Here is a 22,422-nt window from a genome sequence, read left to right as displayed (position 1 = left end):
ATCATGGATGCACCTGTTGCATTCCACAGCAGCAGATAGTAATTGTTTACATTTCTCTCCTGAGGCTCCTCAGCTTCTCAGGAGAGAAAAAATCCCAGCAAAGGATTTTCCATAATATCATAGCTACACCTTGATCATCCAGAACCTGGGAACTTCTGTGGTTTATCACCAAATCCATGAATCCAGGCTCCCCTTCAAAGGCAACCAAAAGATTGTGTGTACTCAGTGCTCTTCCACATATCCTGTAGGGACTTGTCTGTGGTTTGCACCTGGACACAGCTGTCTAAAGGCCTTGCACAAAATCAAGTGGAAAATGGAAAGCAGAGAACTGAGGCAGAAATCCCAAGTCTGGGCAGAGGTTCTGACCACTTTTTGGTGGACCTGCTTTTTGGTTTTCACTATCAGAGCAGTGTAGATCTGCAGCCTGGGAGGAATGGCTGTCCTTAGCAAGATTTTCCTAACTTGATTAATTTCCATACCTCTGGGGCCTGCGTCAGAGGGACTGTGCTGGAAGAACAGCTGGGTGTCCTCTGGTTCCCCCGTGTCATAAGGCACTACTTGCTCTGATTAAATCAATAATTATTCTCTGTGCCTGCACTTCCCAGCCACTCCTGCTGACAACCCCACAAATTGCATGAGCAAAACCCCCTTTCCTGACCTGAGCCACTGCTGCTGGCATTGGCTGTGTCACAGCAGGGCACAGGCTGGGGCTCTGCTCGCTCAGTGTCCTGTCTCCCTCCCCTGCCCCGTGGCATTTCAAAGTGCTACCTAATGCCTTTCAAATTTAAGGAGTTTCAGAGTCTAATCTTCAGATCTGCCCCACTTTCTATTGATCTAGTTCCAGGTTGTTTACCAAGACTATCTTCTGGTTCCAGTTCAGATGTGCCCAATTGGATGGAAATTTCACAAGAACATTTGAACTTGTGAGATTACCACAAGTTTCTGCCAACTAATCTAGGAAAGTTTCTACCCTTTGGACTTGGGAGGGTACTCCATAGATGTTGGAGCCTTTGAATTTGAATCCTGACTTTTAATTCGGCTTGCATGCCTCCTATTTAGATGTAACATAATGAAGATTAAATTGCCATTCCTGGAATTAAGTAATGATTAAAAGATGAGGTCTTTGATCTTGTAAAATTATATTTGCCACAGTAAAACAGCCTTTTTCCCCCTGAAAAATATGAACTTCATTACACCTTTTCCCTGATGCAGGTGAAAATGGAGTCAAATGCTTGAGGAAATGCTGCAGAACAAAAAATAATTTGCTTTTTTGACAGGCCTTGGTAAAGTTGCAGAGAAAATTAGCACAGTAACCAACAGTTTTCAGCTACAGCTGGGAGGAGTGGGAGCAGCCACATGCATCATTTTTCAAGTAATTTTTCAGCTTTGCTGTTCCTGGCCCCCCTTCCATGGGTGACTGGACCCTGGTAGCAGAGCTGACATTTTCATTCCCTGGAAAAGCTAAGAATCTGGTTTTCATTTAAATGTGTAAAATTATCTGAGTTGTTTTCCCCTCGATAAGGTTTACAAGTGTCTGTATATCTTTAGTTTTAACAGAGGGCAGTTCAGTAGACAGTTTACGAAGTACTGGTCAGGGAGATAAATTACCTTGTAGAGCTGCACAATCACCATTCACAATCTCCTCTGTGACTTTATAGCCAATGATAGGATTTTTCAAGTTCATAGAAACTCATCAAAACCCTTCCTGGTATTTTTTCTTCTCCATCTCGCTGTTCTCCCTTCAAGCATAATCTGTACTGCTCCTGCTAGGGAGTGAGGGTTTGGTTTGATGCCTTAGGGCCCACTGAGCATTTCTTTATTTCTGGCAGCTCTTTGGGATTTGTGAACTGGAAATGGGAACATTTTGGGCAGCTGCAGCACTTTGACATATTCTTTTCCCAGGGGTCACATTTAACCTCAAATGATGCTTTGTGTGTACCATGCAGTGCTGCTCTGTGAGGTTACCACTGAGCAAATGAGTGGGTTTGAGTTTTTTTTTTTTGCTGCTTTCCTGAAGTTACAGCTCCAGAGCTGTACATTTGAAGCTCCCTAGTTCTTTTGGGTAGGTGCTACTTCATCCCTTAATTTATTTACAGCATGATTGGCACACAACCTCTTGCAGGAGAAGAGGGCAATGTAACACATGGGGCAAAATCTGTGGTGGTGGGGAGCTCCTTGGACCTCTTCCCCCTCAGTTTCATTGGCCTTTTCTGATTGATATGGTGGGTGGAAGATGTTGGAGACAGACTGTCCTTGTTTCTAAACCACCAGGTGCCCTGGCAGGGCTGCACCTTGTCTGGGGCCAAAACCACACCAAAGTAATGCAGGTGATGCCACTGCCAAATGCCACTCAGGGATCGATCTGGGGAGAACGGGGAAAGAAGGGAAGATGGAACATGGAAATTATATCCTCCCTGTGGGTGTGTGTTTCTCCATTGTGTGATACAGCCATGGCTGCACAGCTGCTCACACCCACACTGGGGCTGGGTTTGTGTGTTCCACTGCTGATAAACACCTGTCTGTGTCCTTGCACAGCTGCAGGGGGGTTTGCTGAAGCAAGAGAACAACAAATGTGGGTGCTGAGAGGGGACCTGCTTTGTGCCACACTGAGAACATGAGAGTTCCTGGGGTAATGGGATGGACCACAGCCTCCTCTTCCAGGGCAGAGGTCAAGAATTGATTCACATAAGAACAGGTCCCAGTACTGCCCTATTATTAGGCCTTCCAAGTGATGCTGGTGAGTGGTCTCAATTTCGGAATTGATTTTTTCCCCCACTTATTTTCTGACTCAGAGCAACCTCCCGTTCTAAACAGGCAGCACATTTACCCTGAGTGATGCTTCCTGCATCCAGGGCAGCTCCCTTCTGACAGTGCTGCAGAAGGCATTGCCAGGAGGCTGTAATTAAGGGTGTTACCAGAATAATTTGCCCCATTTCCAGCAGGCTCTGAACTGGTGGTCAGGAAGAAACTAGTAACATCTGAGGCTCTAATGAGGCAGGTTTGAAGTGATGGGGGTGTCCCATTTTTTCTCTTCTCCAGGGTGGGAAATGGGAGAGCCTGGTGTTAGGTAGCAGAGTACATCAATGAAAGAGAAGTGGTTCAAGCTGCATATATTATGATGTAATTGAGGTTTCAGTGAAGTGCTTTTCTTAAAATATTTTTTTTTACCTTTTTGGTTTTCTTTGCTGGTATTGCTGTTCACTCCAGTCCAGCAGAAAGAGACTGTGTGACCAGGGACACTGTAAGTTTAGCTCTGGGATAAGGTCATTCAGCAAGGTTTGCCCTACACACAATCAGCTGCTGGAAGAGCAGCAGTGAGTTAGCTGAGGAGATGATATCTGTTAAGGTTTGGGGGACTAGATCAGTCAGGTCCTAATTGATCTCATACTCTTTCCAGGCTTTTTATGTCTCACTTTCAAAATGCTGCCTCCTTTCCTTCTTGAAAGCATTCACTGCCTTTGCTATTTAGCTTCTGGAGAAAAGGGGGTGTTGTGCAATGGTTTTGGTTGAGCCCTTTCCTGGAGCTGTGACCAAATGAGGTCTTTATGGTTACTACACCTACCCAGGAATTTCTGGATCTCCTTAGAGCTCTGTCTGTGGCCTGCCTCTCTGTGTATCCATGTTCCATCAGCAGCCTCAGCAAGTGGGGAAGCTGCACTGAGAGCTCGCAGAGGGGATGGATGCTCTAGGTGTTGTCCTCATCTCAATTCCTGGTACTAGTGGGGGTCTGAAGGTTCATATCCTTCCTCTGTGAATCTCTTTCTTCCCAGATTTTGTCTATCAGACATTAAGCAATGTAAAAAGGAACTTGCAAGGGTTTTCCAGGGTCTTTCAAGAGTTTTTTTTTTCCATAATGCATGCCTGATCAACTCCACCCAATGCCTGGGGCAGGAGAGAGGGGATAGACTCTGATTTCCTTGCTCAGTGCATTTGAGTGCTCTGGACAAGGGTGGCTGTGTCTTGGTGGAGACTTCAGTTTTGAAATTTTGCTATCAGATCATTGGTGGCAGCTCAGTAAAATCATTTGAACATCTATAATAACCTGACGTGTCAAAACCTGAATCCGAATCTTTGCCCAGATTCCACTAATTGATGCTAAATAGAAAGAAAAATAATGCAGGAGAAAAACCCTCCTAGAAACAATCAATAAATTAAGGATGCTTCGGGATATAAATTCAGCAGTTAAATGAGATACTAATGAAGATGGGAGTTTAATGGTGAGTACTCTCATTACATTGTTTTAAAAACTCCATTTGATGTAGATTTGGTAGTGGTAGAAGGGAGACAGCCTTGTGACAAACATCCATGAGAACAAAAGTTGTTCTGGCACATGAGCACAACTGCTGCCGTTTATTGCTGAGCAGCTTTGCTTCCTCATTTCTGCAAGTTGTTGCAAGATCTGGGAGAAATTGTGGAGCAGTTAATTAAAAAACAACTAATGACTGTTCCACAGGGTCAGTTTGCTTCTCGGAGCCTAAAATGTGCAGGATATTAACACATGTATCATTTTTTTGACACTGGAGGACAATTGCAGGGTGCAGCCACACCGTTGCTGGTTTTAAAGCAGAACTTAATTAATTAGAAATGGGCTGAACAGGTTTGTCTGGAAACAAGGACTGGGTTTCCAAAGGAAGGAGCAGCTCGGATATTACCAGCTTTTAAATTAGAGCTGTTTCCAGCTCATCTCACCCCTGGTGAGCCCCAGGGTGCTGCTGCTGCCCCACTCCTGCTGTGAGCCCCACAACCAGGTGTCCTTCCTATCTCCCAGATTCATTTAACTTGCTCTGGACAACTGCCTTAAGATGAAATAAATTATGTTCCCCAAATTCCCACTTCTCACTGCAGTCTGGATAATAGCTTAGATGACAAATCCAACATCTCAGCCAAGTAAGATGCCCCTGAACAGATTTTTTTTGCAGCTCACTTGTGCTTTGGCTGGACCAATAATGCTCTTGGACAAAAAAAAAAAAAACAAACCATCAAACTCCACTTCTGCATGTGCTCCGGCCCCACAGTGGCTGGGAAGAGGTGGCTGGTGGATGCCTCTGCTTGGCCTCGACCCTGGTGAGGCATTTTTCTTCTGTCAGTGTAGAATTTGGTGAACACAATTATTTTCTTTTATCTCACACTTAGGCTTAAACTGCATATCTGCTGGTACGTGCCCTGTTTTGATTAATATTAAACTTCCAGATCATTCTTTTGAATTGGAGCAATTTCTTACAACAAATAGACCGGAGAGCCAGATTTTTGAGTGATTAGTAGCAGGCTGAGAGCTGTGGATGCTTGGGGAGCTTAACGATTCATGGCCAGATTCATTCACCATGGTTAGAGTGGTGGGCATGTCACAGCTGTGATTCCTCTGGCAAAACCTCAGCCTGAAATGATTTTTAAATCAGGAGTTGAGTTTTCCATCCCACTTCTTTCCTGGTCGACTGACTTGCTGAGAGGGGGGAGGAGAGCCATCCTCCCATCCCAGAATATACTGAAAAAATCTGATTGTGAGACCCTGCCACACTGAAAATCTCTTCTTCCCTTTTCTCTAAATTTTTTGGGCACAAAGGGAAAAAAAATCCCACGGGCTTCAGAGCATTGAACCCAGTGGGTGCCTATCCAGATGCCATGCAGGGCTAGGGCCAAACCTGGATGTGGCATGGGTGTGTTTTGTTCTGGGTTGTTTGTTTTTTTTGTGCAGGTACAATGCTAAAAATGGCTAAGAGAGACAAACTGTAGATCTCACACGAGCTGATGCAGCAGGAGGAGAAAGAGGAAGCCTTCACCAATTTCACCTGTAATCTCAGTGTTTGGCCCTGGTGGCAGTTCTGGCTCAAGGGTTTTCAGTAACACAGAAGTGCTGTGTTTGTGATTTCCATTCAAACACACTTCACAGAACCTTAGTCCTGACTTCCAGGAATGCCTTAGGCAGATGAAATATTGCTGTAATGCCAGTGTGGCTGTCAAAGACACAGAGGTGGTCCTGGACTAGCTGCTTTGTGCTGGGCCACCAGAATGCAGAATGAAAAAAGGTGTTTGTAGCCAAATGGACACTGAAGCCTTTTTTTTTTTTTTTAATCTTGATGCACAGATGAGTTATCAGCAATATGTGCAAAAAGATTTTCCATGCAGAACATGGAACTGTGGTGTGGGCTGGCCACGCTGTGAGGAGTCAAACACAGGCAAGATCACTGACTGTGCAGGAAAGCAGTAGAAGAGCTCATGGGACAGGAAACCCTTCATTTTTCATGACCAAGAAATATACACTTAGACAAAGAATCTGGTTTTCTTTCAGTTTTGTTTTTGGCCCTCAACCTGGTTTTCCGTTGCAAAGGTAGAAATCAACTTCTGAGTTGAATAAGGTCAGGAATTCAGCTGGGATTTGGACCTAGATATTCCAGACTGTTGCAAAGCAGCAAGTCCTCAGTGCCTTTGATGGAGGAGAAAACAGGATGGGCCCTTTGAATCATTGGAAAAGTCACTGCTGTTGCTGATCCTGTGGAATGACGAGCACCTGGTGAATAGGAGCTCTGGTTTTGGTGTTTCTGGGGTATGGACTCAAGGCTTGGGCACTCTGTTATTAGAGCTGAGATATTACTTTAAAATGTTGAACATTGATGGTGCATTATATCTTGCTGTGGAAAAGGTCAGCCCTGTTATTTGTAGAGGGAGGGTTGCCTTTTCTTCATGGCTGGCTGACTTTTTGGGCTACATTTATAACTACTTATTGTTTTCAGACACGGGGCTGGGGATATTTTGTGAGTGAAATTCGAAATTCAGGCCATTGTAGTTGAATACATGATACAGAATTCTTTTGCCCATTGGGAGGCAGAGATGCCTGGTCTTGATACCCTTGGCTTTCTTTTCAGTTAGAGGGGAGAAAAAAGAGGACTTCTAGGGCATGAACTAAAATATCCTAAAAGAGTGGTCCAAAGTATTTTGGATGCACCAAGCCCTCTTCACAGAGAAAAATGTGTACTGGCAATACAGAGAGATTGTCACAGTCTCATGTGGTAGAATTTATGTTGAGATATTGGAAGTAGCCTGTGGTAACTCCTGTTTCCTGGTGTGTCTCTGTTTTCTGCACAGCCTGTGTAACACCAAGGAACTGATGTCAATGTGCATGAAAATTAAGAACCTACTTAGTGAAAGATTTGCATGCTAGAGAAATTTTCTTAAAATTGCTCACCTGCCTGTCACAGTGAAGACAGCTGCCTAAAACCATGAAGGAATGTGAATTCCTTAATAAATGCGAACCAATCAGTCATATTTTTGGACTGCCAGACCCAGGATTTACAATTCCATGCAGAGGTGGTTTAAAAGTACCCAGAAAAGCGTTAGCTGTCATGGCCCATTTCTGCAGTGCAGCTCTGGCTTTGAGGAGCACTGTTGGCTCCTAAAACTGGCTGCAGGTGTTGTTTGATGTTGATATGAGTGAATGGGATGAGGCCCCCTTGTGCCAGTCACCGTGCAAGTCCTGTTTAAGAGCTGGTATTCAACTGAAGAACTTACAGTTGAATTGCTAAATTGTGCAACCTCATGTCAGGGAGTTGTAGAGAGTGGTAAATTCTCCCTTGAGCCTCCTTTTCTCCAGGCTAAACACCCCCAGCTCCCTGAGCTCCTCATCAGACTCGTGCCCCAGACCCTTCCCCAGCTCTGTGCCCTTCTCTGGACATGCCCCAACACCTTGGTGTGTGTCTTGTAGTGAGGGGGAATGAATCTGTCTCACTTTGTAGGATCAGTCTCTGACTGTATAGGCAGGTGTGGGTTTTGTTATGGCAAAATAAGTACTTACCCCCTTTTCAAATGAAGGACCAGAGTCTTGCATCAAAGAAGGAGTGGCAAAATGAAACATAGACTTCAGCCTCGTCTCATCACTAGTTAAATAAAACATGGAGCAGTTATCATCAAGACTTTGAGAAAAACAGGCACTGCTGCTAAAGCTGATGCTCTCCAAAGCTTTAAATTCATCACAAGTGACTGTGAGGAATACCTATTGACTAATTAATTTTCTTGTCTGACAGACAGCCTTTGAAATCCCATGAAGTACAGATAAATGTGTGTACGTGAGTGGCAGGTGGAGAAACGTCACCAATTACATCCTCAGCACACAGGACTTCACCTGTTATTCTGTTCTAGCTGTGTGATCTCAGCATCTCCCAGTAGCTGCTGCTTGTCCAGATGTCATGTAGGTGCTGGTGGACTGAGCAGATGTTAACAATCCAGGAGCCGAAAGCAGCACATAAATCACATTTGTTTTAACCCTTCCTAGACCAAACAGTGTCTGCCTAAGTGACCTTGCCTGAGGAGAGGGATTTATGGGATCACCATGGAAGGAAACAGCCCTGTGATCAGACTTCATCATACTGGACATTAAAAATTGTTCTTTTGTGAGTGGATTGGGGGATATGCACAGTTTATCAACAGTGGCCCACGGAAAAATCTATCTAAAAATGTTTGAATGGTCTTTATGGAGAGGACACACCAGAAAGCTACACTTCTAATATCAGTCATTTAAAGATGAAGGTCAATGAAAGAGAACCACATTACTATGATGGGGACCATGAAATGGTGTACAAGTGGAGATCAGTTTTCCCCTGGGTGTTCCTTCTGCTTTCCCCTGCCTGTAGCCTGCTTGTAGTTGTTTAGAGGTGAGAAAAATTTGGATCAAAAGCAATGAGAGAAAAAATTCAGGCAGGGGAAAAGAGAAAGTGAGGTAATATCAAGTGGTTATTGGCACTTACTGCAATATATTAGTGTCTTCACTGAGATTCTAGACATTGACAGAAAGGTAGAAAGGGACCAACAGGAGATCTCAGGCTTGGATTGTTGATATTGCTGAGGAGGGCTGTTTCTCTCTTGTTTCCTCCTGTGTGTGTAAAAGTGGACTTTCACTTCTTTCTTTGTCCCCTATTAAGGTGGCTGCTGACATGGAGAGGGCTTTGCCTGTCCTGTTCCAACCCACTGTGTCCTTAACTAAACTGAGCACTACAACACAGTTTGTTTCCAGGTGCAATCTCAAAGCCCTTCCCTTCTCATGGCCTCTGCTGTCAGCACTCAAGGAAAACCACAAGGGGAGAAGGAAAAAGAAATCAATTTTTATCACCAGAAATATTTCCCCTTTTGGCCACAGACTGAGACTGTTCTGACTCTAACTAGTCCTCCCTGGGGTTTGATAACAGTAGCTCACAGGAGGCTCTAGCTTATCTGAAGACCAAACAGTAAATTTCTCATTTCCGCTTAGTGGTGAGGTGTTTAATTGCTGCTTAGTTTTGCCAGTCAAGTAATTCACATTGACGTGCTAAAAGCAGCCACTAGCAGTTCAGCTTCCATCCAGGGGCTGCAGTGAATGATCCTGGCATCTTTTTGCAGGCACCAGCTCTGCAGGCTGCGAGCATTCCAGTTTCTCCTCTCGAGTGGGCAAGCAATCTACAGAAAATTAAGTCTGAAAAGCCATGAGAGGTTGTGAAAGGCAGCTTAAGGAGAGAGGCTCTATTGGATGAAATTTCTTGTCCTGTACAAATTCAGGTTGAAAATTAAAGTGTTGCCAACTCAGTGGTAATTTAGGAGAAGAAATATTGTTTAAATACAGAGAGACAGGGTTGAACAGGGAGCAGAGGATATTCACTCTGTAATATCCATGTGAGTTTATGTATCTATGAAACGAATGCTGTTCTTGAAGACATATCAACTTACAGAGATAGGTAAATATGGAGATGGCTCAGTGCACAGTAACTCTGCTTAGTGGACTCAGTCCTTCTGCTGTAAATCAGAAGTAATACTTCCAAAATCTAAATCCCCACCTTGCAGGGCTAGGTGCACTTTTTAGCAGTGGATATAAAGTGCTGCTGGAAGTTCAAAATCATAGAGAGTTCTGACTCAGTAGATGTTTAAATCTGCTGTGTTATCTGTGGGTTAATTTTGGGTTTAGAGCAAAGTAGTGCAAGCCAATAGTATTTTAATTTTATTATGGTCTTGTCTCTGATAGTGCCAGCCCTGTGTAGGAGCTCCATGCATGAGATGTAGAATAACCAGCATGTACCTGAATATCTATAGATACAAAGGCAGCTAAATTATTCTCATGAGTTAGAAATGGCCAGATAACTCCATGAGTGGCAGAGCAGAGTGGAGCCAGAGTGAATGATGCATGAATGTCTCAAATGGGGGAAAGTAACTTGTTTGCCACAACTTTTCACACTGGCTGCTGTGCTGGATGAGGTATTACGTTTTTCCTGCCTTGGGGGCTGTTTGTGCATGTTTTGCATGGTCACTGCAGAGCTTGCAGCATTATGGGTTATTAGGGAGTGATCACTGGATCTGAGTTTCTCAGTGGATTATTCCAGCACCCTTGCAAAGGGCAGGCTTCATGGCTGCCACAGAGCTCAAGAAATAATTTGCTTATTTAAAATATGAAGTCAACTGGTTAATATCTTAAGAGTTGCAATTGCTGTAATTGCAGACTAGATAATACAAAGCTGCCACTCACGTTTAACCCTGACACTCTTCTCCAGTTCAGATAATTCAAATAGACCCACAGAGATAAGCCAAGATCAGCAACAGCAGCTGCCTGATAGACAGACTTCAGGTGTGAGGGTCCCTAGATGAAATGAAAGCCTCAGAGAATTAAATAGCCACACTACTCCCTTTTGTAAACTATGAGAAACTCACAGTTTACAAAAGGGGCTATGGCTCCCACACTCACCTTGCCCTCTGTGCAGTGCTGCAATCTGAGGTCAGTTTGAGAAATGATATTCCCCTTGTCTTTTAATAAATGAACTTGAGTTGAGAGGAAATGGTGGCATGGTCCACCTGAGAGAGCTATTACTTAGAGCAAAGTTTATCCATATATTTTTAGGTCCAAGTAGTTAATTAGGTAATTATTTAAAAAAAAACCCACTATGCCAAAACAAAAAATGCCCCCATGCCCTAAACTACTTGGCTGAAACCCCTGGGTAGTTTTTCATACCCAGCCCCCGGCTGTTTGCATTCATCTGAGTTTGATGTCTTCAAACTGAGAACCACAAACCAGAGAATCGATATCATCTACTGAGCACAGCGCAGTATAAACACAATCAATTAATTCCTTTATATGGAAAAGGAGCTGGAACTCAGCTCATCTCCTCTCTCAGGCAAATTATAGCGATAAGAGAGTTTCCCTGAACTGAAACCAGAAGCACCAGCTTTCTGCACACTTAACCTATAATTGTCTATAACATGCATGGAGGTGAGATGCAATTTTATTCACAAGAGTTTCATTATCTTTAATCAGCTTTTACATAATTTCTTTTGTATCTAATTGTTTTGTTTTGAAATATGTAAAAATTCTTTCTTTCCATGCCTGTGTAGAAAGGTGAAGAATTCAATATTATGTTCACAAATTATTCCATTCACCAGAGCTTTAGCAGTGTGAATAGTACAGCAAAAATTTTATGAAACTGTAATATAGCTCACAGCAGTAAGAATAAAGATGATAGAAACCAGAGGAAAGATGCTTTCTTGAATAAGCTGTTAAAAACCAAAATTGCTTATCCCTTTCACTTGAGACCAACTTTTTAAATCTCGATCCTTTAATAGGATAAAATTTGTAGGAATTCAAGGGAATGAACACATCTCTGCAACCCTTATGAATTAAGTGTTGATGTGTCTTATGAAAGGCTATCCTCACCTTCCTGAGGGGTGAAGATGGTCAGAAATGCACAAATTGGACAAGAAGAGCAGCCTCTCAAAGTCTTTTGCCAACAGGAAGAAGCAGTTCATCACATACATCCAAATGCCTCACTGGAAAATGGACTCCAAGCTGGACACTTTGGTCCAAGGAAGAGATGGACCAGCTAGAGGGAGAATACAAGCACAGTAATAAAACTACCACAAACCCTTAGATTTTCAAATGCTAAAAGAATATTTGATTCTTTCATTTGGGTTAAAGAGTGCTAATATAGTCTTCAAATATTGCATATTTGGTCTTGTTGCAGGAGATGAGGAAATGATTTACTGCTGTTGTGGGCTCAAACTGCATTCAGTGTAGTAAATTAGGAAAACATTTTATGGATAAAGATGGTGAAATGCTGGAATATAGTGGGTAGGGAAGTATTGGGGTCTCTTATGTTTGAGGTATTTAATGTTAGATAACCATCCATCAGGAATGGTGCAGCTGTACCTGACCCTGCTTTTGGAGAGCAGGAGAGAGCTGATGATTCTGTGTGGGGCTGCCAAACCTTAATTTTCTGCAGTTCAGTGGTCAGTGGCTTTAACTGGATTTGGAATAAAAAAATACAGCCCTGCCTCCCTGCTGAGCATCTCACAGGAGGGACACGAGCTGGGAGCTGCACCCTGCAGAGGCTGCCTCTGCTGTTGGCACAGAGAATTCAGACTTGCCTCACCCCTGTTGGATCCGTTGCCTCTCTGCTCTCTCCTGTGCTGGTGGCTTGGTCCCACCTGGTTTCAGGATCTCTCCCAACCCTGTCTGCATTTTGCCTCGTTGTGTACAGGATCTCCCTCTTTTATAAGTGTTATTATTTGTTCAAGAGTCAATAGAATCTAAGGAAACCTATACTGAGCAAGTGAACACAGATTTTTTTTTTTTTTTTTTTTTTTTTCACAGCTCTTAGCTTGAAGATCTCCATGGTTATGGCTTCTTTTCACCACCTCACCTGCAAATGGCAAGTTGCTGCCCAGCACATAAAGGTGTTACTGCTGTTCAGAGGAAAAATTTCCCAACATATGATTGTTTAATGCCTGTGTCTTTTATTTTCAATTTTTTTTTTTCCTTTGAAAACAGCTGCCCCACTTTCCTGAAACATTCCAGAGGTTACATTTTCCAGAGGTACAAACCTGAGGAAAAAACCTTCCAGTTTATAAGATTAAAGGTTGCTGGGTCTACGAGCAATTGGAAGTGGATTTCATATATGGAACTTCAGTTAACCCTAATTGGCAGGTCCTGGCCTGTCTGGATGGGACATGGAACATCATGGTGGCACAGGCAGCACATGCCTCAGCTCTCCCTTGTTCCCAGCCAAAGCCCCAACAGTCAGAATGCCAAAAACTCAGGCACGGAGAGATTTTCCTTTCCTTGTGTCCTGAAAGGCACTGGAAGCTTTCCTGTTTTCTTGTACGTGGCTGTATCATGTACAACAGCTGTCACAGGCCAGACTGGATCCTGAGCACAGATACCAGTGAGGACAGCTTCATGCTTCAGTGTTCTTGTAGCAGTTACTACACTGCTTGTGTACCTTTAATGACACCTTGTTTAAAGGTGTTCTGAGCTCAAAACTCTCTCCCCACCCACTCCTGAGCATCTTTGTCCCCTCACTACATGACACACATTGAAGTGCTGGAGCATGTGCAGAGAAGGGTGACAGAGCTGGGGAAGGGTCTGGAGCACAGGAGCAGCTGTGGGAGCTGGGGACACTCACTGGAGGAAAGGAGGCTCAGGATAGACCTTAATGCTCTCTAAAATTTCCTGGCAGGAGGGTGCAGCCAGGTGGGAGCTTGTCTCTTTTCCAGGTAGCAAAGGACAGCACAAGGAGAGGCTGCCAGTGTGTCAGGCCAAAGCTCAGCTCACCTTGTTGTCTACCTGGACAAGAGATCCCTGAGCAGTTTTGTCCCAAGGAAACATTGTGTTCAGCAGCTTTGTGTCTTCCAAGAGAGCTCAGGATCCAAGAATCTTCCATAGAGGGGTGTAAATCCTTTTCTTCCCTACTGTTACACGTGTCTTGCTGGTCATCACCACCACAACTCCCTGGGAGCTGTGTCAGGGGTATCTACCATGGGATTGGGGTGTACCCAGGGATCCCAGCCCCCATAGCCTGCACTGTCCTTGTCCATAACGACATGCAGCTGCATGTACCAGCATCAGTGAAATCCTTGGAACTTTGACTTATTCCCCTCTTGAACCTTAAATGCATAGCACCTTGTGCAGAGAAGTTGAGTTGTCACAAGCCTCAAGTGGGTAATGTTTATTTTCCCTCTGTTGCCTATTCCCCTTCTGTAAGAAGGAAGATCAATGGACTATTTTAGCTCACATGACCTCTGGGAATACAGGATGCTGCCAGTTTTTTTTTTTTTTTTAAAGAAAGTGGGGGGGGGAGGGAGGGGGTAGGAAAGGAGAAAAAAACCCTAAAGGTTTAAATATAGCCTCTTCCATGACCCTTCTCCAAAACCAATATTTTCCTAATAAAATAATGTGTTGCTTGTATTTTATTTTCCCCATCAACAAGGACTGTGAGTTCATTTGTTTGTTTTACATTGGCTGCTCAGAACAGTGTAGCTCTATGAGGTTAAAGAGATCCTCCGAGAAAGATCCTATTGATTTTAATTACCTAGAAACAGCCCACAGGGACAAAAGGACTTTGGCTGTTTATTTAGCCATCGCTGTGCTGCAGTATTGTGTAAGGAGAGATCAAATCAGTTGCCCTCATTATTACAATAATAATAAGGCAGAAAAGGTGCCTCTGGGCCTCGGGATTTTTTTTTTTTTTTGAAAGACAATAACATCCACCACTCCTCCCACTAATAAAAGGCAGACTTGAGGAACAAGGAGCAATTACTATTTGTCAATATTAATTCAATTACGCTTCTGTTATTTATATTACAGGAAGGATTGTTTAATATTTAGAAATATCCCAACCAAACCAGGGGCCACATCTGTTCTTTTACAGATTGATTTTTATCACTGCTAAATGCATGTTGAATGGTTTTTACCTCCTTTGGGCTGAGGCTAAGGTTAATTAGTTATTCAGCACAAACCAGAGGTACAATGATTGTTTCTAAGAGTATCTGGGTTGAGAATACACATACTCGTGTGCTAAACTGGACACCCTCCAGGGATCAGCAAGCATTACTTGCCTGGGATCTCTTCCCACCCATTTTGGACTAATATCAAGCCAGGTTTGTGGTGGCCTTGAGAGAACAGAAATCAGTTTGTTCTGCTTATGCTATTTGCTAATTTTATTTTCTTGGAGCCTACACCTCTGAGTTGGTCTCTGCTGTGTGACTTGGCCTGTGTTCCCTCATGAGAATTTAGTATTTCCTCACAGGAATTCTCTTACTTAATTACTTTTTAATGAACTCTTGATACTTCTGACAGTAAGTGTCCCAACAGTCACAGTACAGTGCTTTCTGTGAACAGTATCTCAGGTCTCACCTGTGTTGTAAAGAAATACTCTGGCCCATATTCTTGTTGGTGTTGATCTTGTAAAACTGTACTTGAGTGACCCAAGAGTATCCATCCAGCAGGTGGTTTTATGCAGGGGCTGGTTGTAAAAAAGCCTGTTTAAACATGGACACGAGCAAAGATGCAGACAGCTGTTGAAGGCAGAGCTGATCTTTCCATGGCCTGGCAATGTGTGCGTACACATTGCTATTGCTAAGGGAAAAATAATGGAGCTGCAAGTCATTGCAATGCAGCTGTAATTTAGCTGTGATCTGTGGGAGCCCTGTGCCTGTAGAGGATTCTGCAGATGGGCTTTAAAGAGAGCCCAAGGATAAACCACATTGCACCATTTGCAGTCTTCTGTGTGAAAGGCAAGGCAGAATCTGACTCAAGGTTTGTGCACCAGCTCAGCAACTGACTTCACACTTAAAGGTTTTATTTTCTTTTAAATCAAGGCAGTAGGAAAGGATTTCCTGGCTCTTGTTCTCCTTCAGCTGAAGCTTTCTTAACTTCAGAGAATGTCACATGGTTTTAGCTATTTGAGTCATCCTCTGGGCCACTGTGTTTCACTGACTACCCTTGTGACTAATGGAGTTCCTAAGTGTTTCCAGCAGAGAGGTTTCAGCTGGTAAGGTTAATGCAGCACAGCACTGGACAGGTGTTTCAGGTCAGTCCCTTGTTTAAATAACAGGTTGTTCTGCTGATGGTGCTTCCTTAAATATCCAAAGATGGTGTAGATTTGTGTGGAAGGCTGCAGAGGGCATGTTTGGGAGCTGCAGCGTTGCCCCAGGATGTGGGAAAACACTGCAGCTATGGGACCTTTCCTTGCTTGGACTGCTTTTCCAAAACAGGTTAAAACAGTTTACTCAAATATTTTCTCTTTTTGCCAATGTATTAGGTTACTGTTTAAGGAATTCTCCAAAATTAAATACTTCAACTCAACCAGATGAGCTGAATTTAACTGTTTAGTCTGAATTCAGCAGTTTAGACTGTTAGTTGCCAGTGTTGATCATGAGAGTGGGAAGAAGCACAGATGGATTTAGAAAGATGATGAGCAGCTAATAACAAAACACGTAATTTTAGGTCTTTAATTGCATCCCAGGCTTGAAGACTGTGCATTTTGTACTTTCAGTTTTTCCAGCAAAAAAGTGGACTAGGAATATACTTCCTGAGATTTTCTGTGATCTGACTGTGGTTTATGCTATTTCTGTTCTGCTCTATTTTGTGACATATTCTATTTTTGTGATCAAACCACACCTCAGAAGCTGTCAATATAGTCTGTGTCTAAGAAGAAAAGTAGAATAATTAAACTTATTTTCCATGTGACAACATGGAGGAAGACACTATTTTGGTCTGCAGATACTGTGAATAAGGTGTCCCCTAATGAGAAATCAGAATTAGGTGATGGATGAGTACCTACAGTTAGTGGTTTGGGAGAAATTGATTTTTAATGAAAGATTAAGTCTTAAATGTATGGAGTAGAGATAAGCAAGTACAAATTACAGGGTGTGTAAAGAGTCTGTAAAACTGCATGTAAATATCATGTGTTTATTCTATGAAAATTGTGAATGTGATCTGGGGTGCCAGCTGTTTGTACAGGTATATCTGAGAATGCTTTGCTAGACAAACCTTGTCAGGCAGCTGAGAAATGCTGAGTTGCTCTAGCAGCAAACAGCACACAATAAGCTGAAGGACCAGGTGTATGCTCAGGTTTTTTATGGGATCATATTTGTGAACTTTCCAGATGTTGTCTTCCTTTCCTGGCCTGTGGTCCAGACTACACTGAGATTAACAAAGCATTAACTGGAAATTGGACCATGGCTTTAGGAAAAATTCTTCCTTTCAGCCGTGCTTAGCTCCTCACTGTAAACTGTATTCCATCATAAGACTAAGTTTTAAACCTATTTTAAGACCTTTCTTGGTAATAAACATTAAATAATTGCTTTAGTGACTCTAACTCAGCCTTTAATGTGGACGTCAGCCTTGGTCGTGTTTCTCCAGTGTTGCCTCACCACTCCCAAAGACCTGTTTTTCTTTTGTCCTCTTTTCAGTCTTTCTCTTAACTCCCTTTTTCCTATTTTACATTTGTCTCTCTGTCTATTCCATCTGCATACAAAATGCTGGTCTCTTTTATTTCATATATTCTGGATTTGCCCATCACTTCTTGTTTACCTCTGGTTTTGTCTTCAGTTCCTATGAAGGAGCACCTACAGCTGCTGCTCCTTCATCTTCTGGTCTTCCAAAACCCCTGCCCTTGTACAAGATTTATATTTCTAAATATTATGAGAACTCTGTGCAACTTATTTCTGCTTTGAGATAAAAGGGCTGTTGAAGGCCCAGAGATGATGCTTCTATGCATGATCCCTCCAGTGCTCCTTCATGTGTGAGCAGCTTCTCTCTGTATTCTGCATGGTGCTCTGTGCTAAAACCATGCCCAGAGATCGTAAGTTCTTTGGGGAAAAGGCTCTCTCCTGGTTGTGGAGGCATCTGAGAAGTTTTTTGAGAAATTTCTGGGAAACTGAGTGAAACTGTCTCAGATTTCTCCAGTGTTTGCAACTCTCTTTTGCTGGCTGAGCCTTACCTGGGCATATGAATATTTATATATCTTAGTTAGACATAACATGAGTAGTATTGATTTGGTCTTGCAAGGGAATTTGCTTGTTTCTCTGGGTCCAATCCCCAATGAATTTATAGTGAACAGGCCATTATGCTTGGGTGCCTGTATGACAGCAGGGCAGAATGGAAAATCTTGCTGTAAAAGCTATTGAATCAGGAGGGGACAATAAAAGGATTCTCTCGTTCACCCCCTTGGTCATGGCTTTTGGTTATGGTTACAGCTTAACATAACTACCCATCAAATAACCGTGTATTTTTATGATCGTGTGTAGGGTGGTTGGTGCAAAAGATTTAAAGCACAAAAGATTTAAAGCTGGTCTCTTTTTGCTTTTTTTTTTTGAAGGCTACATTAATTGTTCTGATACCCGAGCATCTGCCTGATACGCATTGTTTCCTCTGCAGACTGAGGAAGACAAAAGCTAAATACAAATTTATTGAACGGGCAAGCTATAAACCCTGAAGTTTGCACAATATTTTAATGGAAATCATACTTTGTCAAAAGCACACGTATCAAATTTCTTTGTGGAGATTATGATTCATCAGTACCAGAATTAATTAAAATTTTCCTACCAAGCTTACTCACTGCTCCTCTGTTTCTATATATAAATTTTTAGCTTTATAAACTAATGGCTCATTTCAGGGAGGAACGTGTCTTTTATTAATTCAAATGCATAACACGAAAATGTTGCACTTTAAAGGAATTCACTTTTAAAGTAAAGGAATTCACTTAAAGTAAAGGAGTTCACTTTTCCCTTAAAAAAACCCATTTAATTTTTGGTGGCAAGAGGGACTTTAAATAATTCTTCAGCTTTCATTTTATGTATTTTTACAGTGTTAACCTGCAAAAGCTGATTCATTATCCGCTGTCCTAACTTTACCTGCTCTCAATAACTCACAAGTTCAGGTCACCCTGCAGTGCCTCCTCTCGCCTTCGCTCAGATACCATGTCTAACTGAATGGAATTGACCTGTTTAAGGCCTCTTCACTCCAACTGAATTATTTGATCATAGCCACAGACATCTGTTTGGGGCAGTAATTGGTTGTTTATAAGAGCACAGGAGAGCCACCAGCAGCAACAGCAGCGGCAAGACAATAAAGGCAGGGGACAAGCATGGAGGGCATGTAGACAGGTCCTGACAGACCACTGTCTGCTTGAGATAAGCAATGCAGATTAGTTATATGCACTCTATCTCACCACTGGGGCCTAATAATCCCCTTTAGCACTCATTCACAGTTATGTAGCAGACAGAAAAACTAATACAGGGAGGAATCTGGTCCCACTGCCTCGCCACAGATCTCGGACACGGCTTCTGGAATCCGCAGGGTTTTACCGTACAATTAGTTTTAAATGCCAATTTCATGGAGGCTCATGAGATGGAAAATAGAAGAATAGTAGGTAAAGATACCCATTGCAAACTAGATTATTTGAGAGGGAAAGATGGCTCTTCAAGATGTGGCTGCCACTGCTGCTTCCTGGCTTGACAGCTACAGTGTGGACACTGAGGCAAAGGGTGACAAAAACATAACTTGAAGGGCTGAAATGTTGGGAAAAAAAATGACATGGCATTTCTGTGCTGTTTGTGTACAGAGAGGAGACAATGTGGGTTTTAATTGATTTGCAAAACCTTGTTGCAATTCTTATGGAACACAGGAAAGTTGCACTTGACTTGCATGGCAGCAGGCGTGTAGAGCAGTGTGAGATGCACTGGGTTTGTCCTGGTACAGCTGCAATTGTGTTCACTGTCAAACTCAAACTCATGGCATGCCTCATGGGTGCTGCCCATCAGCATTTAAAGGAGTTACAGAGCCTGGGATTTGATTAAGAGAACTCGATGTTCACATTCAAATGTTAAGTGATTTTTAACTACACGCACAAACAAAAATGAATTTATGTTAATATGAAACATTAATTTTAATTTCAAATTAAAATTCTGCTTTTGGCAAGACGTAGATACCTGTTACAGTTCTGAGGCAGTGCAGGGAAGGAGAGAGTGCAGAGATGAATATTAAGATTGACAGATCCTGGGATGTTTGCTTGAATTCCAGAAACACATATTAGTGGGACATGGTGCAGGTGATGGAATGAAAAGATTGTCATTATTGTGGTAGTTGTTATGCTGTGCCACTCATTTCATGGGTAGCAGTCACTCTCAGTGTGATGTAAATATGTGCTTATATGCAAATGGGAAGAAATACTCTTCTCCAGAAGTGTCTTGGTTTTAGTGGTGCAATGAAAGTGTCTCTGGCTCCTGAGTTTTTCAAGTCCTGCATCTTGAAATCTGGTAATTTTTCGTGCAAATAGTAATGAAAGTTTATTGTAGGCACCAGTGGGAAAGGTAATCTCATCTCAAACTACTTTCTTAAAAAAATCCTACTACTTAAGGTGATAACTTAAAAAATAGAAATTCTTGACCTAAAAGCTTGGTCAAGCTCTCTACAAGTACTTAAAAGACCATTGTAGCCAGGTGGGGGAAGTTCTCTTCTCTCAAAAAATCAGGTGATAGAATGAGAGGAAATGGTCTCAAGATGTGCTATGGGAGGTTTACATTGGATATTAAGAAAAATTTCTTCACCTAAACGGTGATCAACCACTGGAAAATGCTGCCCAGAGAAGTGGTGAAGTCACCATCCCTGGAGGAATTTAAGAGGTGTGGATATGGCTCTTGGGGACATGGTTTAGTGGTGGCCTTGGCAGTTCTGGGTTAAAGGTTGGACTCAATGGTCCTAGAGGTGTTTTCCAACATAAATGATTCTATGAGTCTATGACCTTCCCTGTTTAACAAATACCATATTTAATTTCCTTCTGTTTGATCAATCTACAATCACAAAAGGATTTTTCAGACCTCTTTGGTATTTTCTATTGGATATCCCAATATCCCTTTTGTGTTCTGTCCAGCTCCCTCTCTACATGCATCTCCAAAAAGTCTCATGTTTCTGGCATGAATTTCACGTTCACATGGAACCTGATTTGGGACATAAAATTTGCATGGGAAACAAACCTTCATGCACCTTTAATGAGTTTTTCCTCAGTTAATTACAGAAGGTTCAAAATTCACCAGTAAGGGACAGAATCCTCAGTAAATTCACACAGCTCTGTTGAAATCAGCAGGGCTTTGCTACTTTACAGTTCTGCTCTGTGGTTTTTATCTGGGATTTTTTTTTTTTCATTTTGCATTTCCAGCTAGAGAGTTATTGTACAAGCAGGCTGTAAAGCACGGCAATGGTTTTGACTCCATTTACATGTCCTGTATTTGTTATCTAATTGCCAATAGACCAAACTGCAAAGGGACAATATTTTTCAACCAAACGACCTGTAAGTAGCAGGAAATCTTATGCTCTCACCTCTTTGGCCAAGACAAGAGCATCCACATTTTGCATAATGAGAGAAATCAACTGTTCTTTATCAGTGCTTTTGGTGCAATTGCAAATCTTTAAAGCCTAGCTGCTCCTTGGATTTAACAACTGCATCCCAACCCTCCATGCATCAGGAACATGCAGGTCACTTTTATACAACTACAGTGAATACCATTATTTGTAACCTGAACGAGCTTAAAATTCAGCCTCAGATGCTCATGCAGGATCCCTGGCTGCTCAAAGGGAGCTGTGTGCTTCCATACACACAATGGAACACGTACACACAATCCTGTGGGACTGTGGGTGTTTATTTGACTTTAAGTTATGCGTTTATATTTAAAAAATTGCAGCTAAATAAGGTGAAGACCATTTACAGTATCTCTGGTCACTCCAGATTCCTGGCTGGTTACAGCCTCTGCAGCTGTATGAGCAGCAGCACTGAAGCCCTCACTCATGTGCTTTGTTAGGGGGTGCACAGAGGTACTGCTCAGGCTGCAGCCCCAGTTGTTTCTTCAGCACTGTAATTTCTTACTTGAATACATGAGCAGTCCTGATTCTTTGTTATTTCTGTGTGTCTTCCCCAGGATGTTCAGTCCCGCCCAGTTAAGGGGTTGCTGGAGTGACTGGCAGGATGGGTATGGTTTCCCCTTGGGAATCCACCTGGAGATTCAAATTGCATTTTCTGAGTCTCAGACCCCATGTCAGACCCCAGCCAGAGCTCCCTTTGCTGATAATGAATCTCTGAAGCACAATATTTAATGTGCTGGGACTTCTAATGAAATAATAAAATACAATTACAGCTGTTAGCAATTATTCTTCTTCTTATTCCAATGAATAGTTGTATCAGCCAGGTTTCCATTTCTGCAGCATTCTTGCCTATCTGATTTGGGGGATTGTCTTGCTGTATCTCTGCATCTAAGGCAAAGATTTGTGTCCTCTGGCTTATCCTCTACTTCAGAGGGACAGTTCAGCTTAATGTTCAATATAGTTTGTCTAATTATTCAAGACTCTAATAGCACAGATTAGTCAGATCAGCAGGAAAGTTTCAAACCAAAAATATAATAATTGATATCACATTGGCCAGTCGAATCAGCATAGGCTGAAAGCATCTGCTTTATTCCTTGTTTCTTATTGTGAGTCAAGTCTCCAAATTGAACCAAACTCTTTCTAGGAGCTGTATTATCACCATTTGGTCCTAGCAGCCCTTGTAAACTCTCACAAGATCTCTGGAGATAGAAAGAAATATGTATTCCTTTCAGTTAAATTTAGTTTGGTTTTCAAGTGAAAAAGAGTCCCAAGAAATACAGAAG

This window comes from Onychostruthus taczanowskii, unplaced genomic scaffold (assembly GCF_017590055.1).
Source record: "Onychostruthus taczanowskii isolate IOZ18803 unplaced genomic scaffold, ASM1759005v1 scaffold2, whole genome shotgun sequence".
Lineage (NCBI taxonomy): Eukaryota > Metazoa > Chordata > Aves > Passeriformes > Passeridae > Onychostruthus > Onychostruthus taczanowskii.
This window is presented reverse-complemented; position numbering follows the sequence as displayed.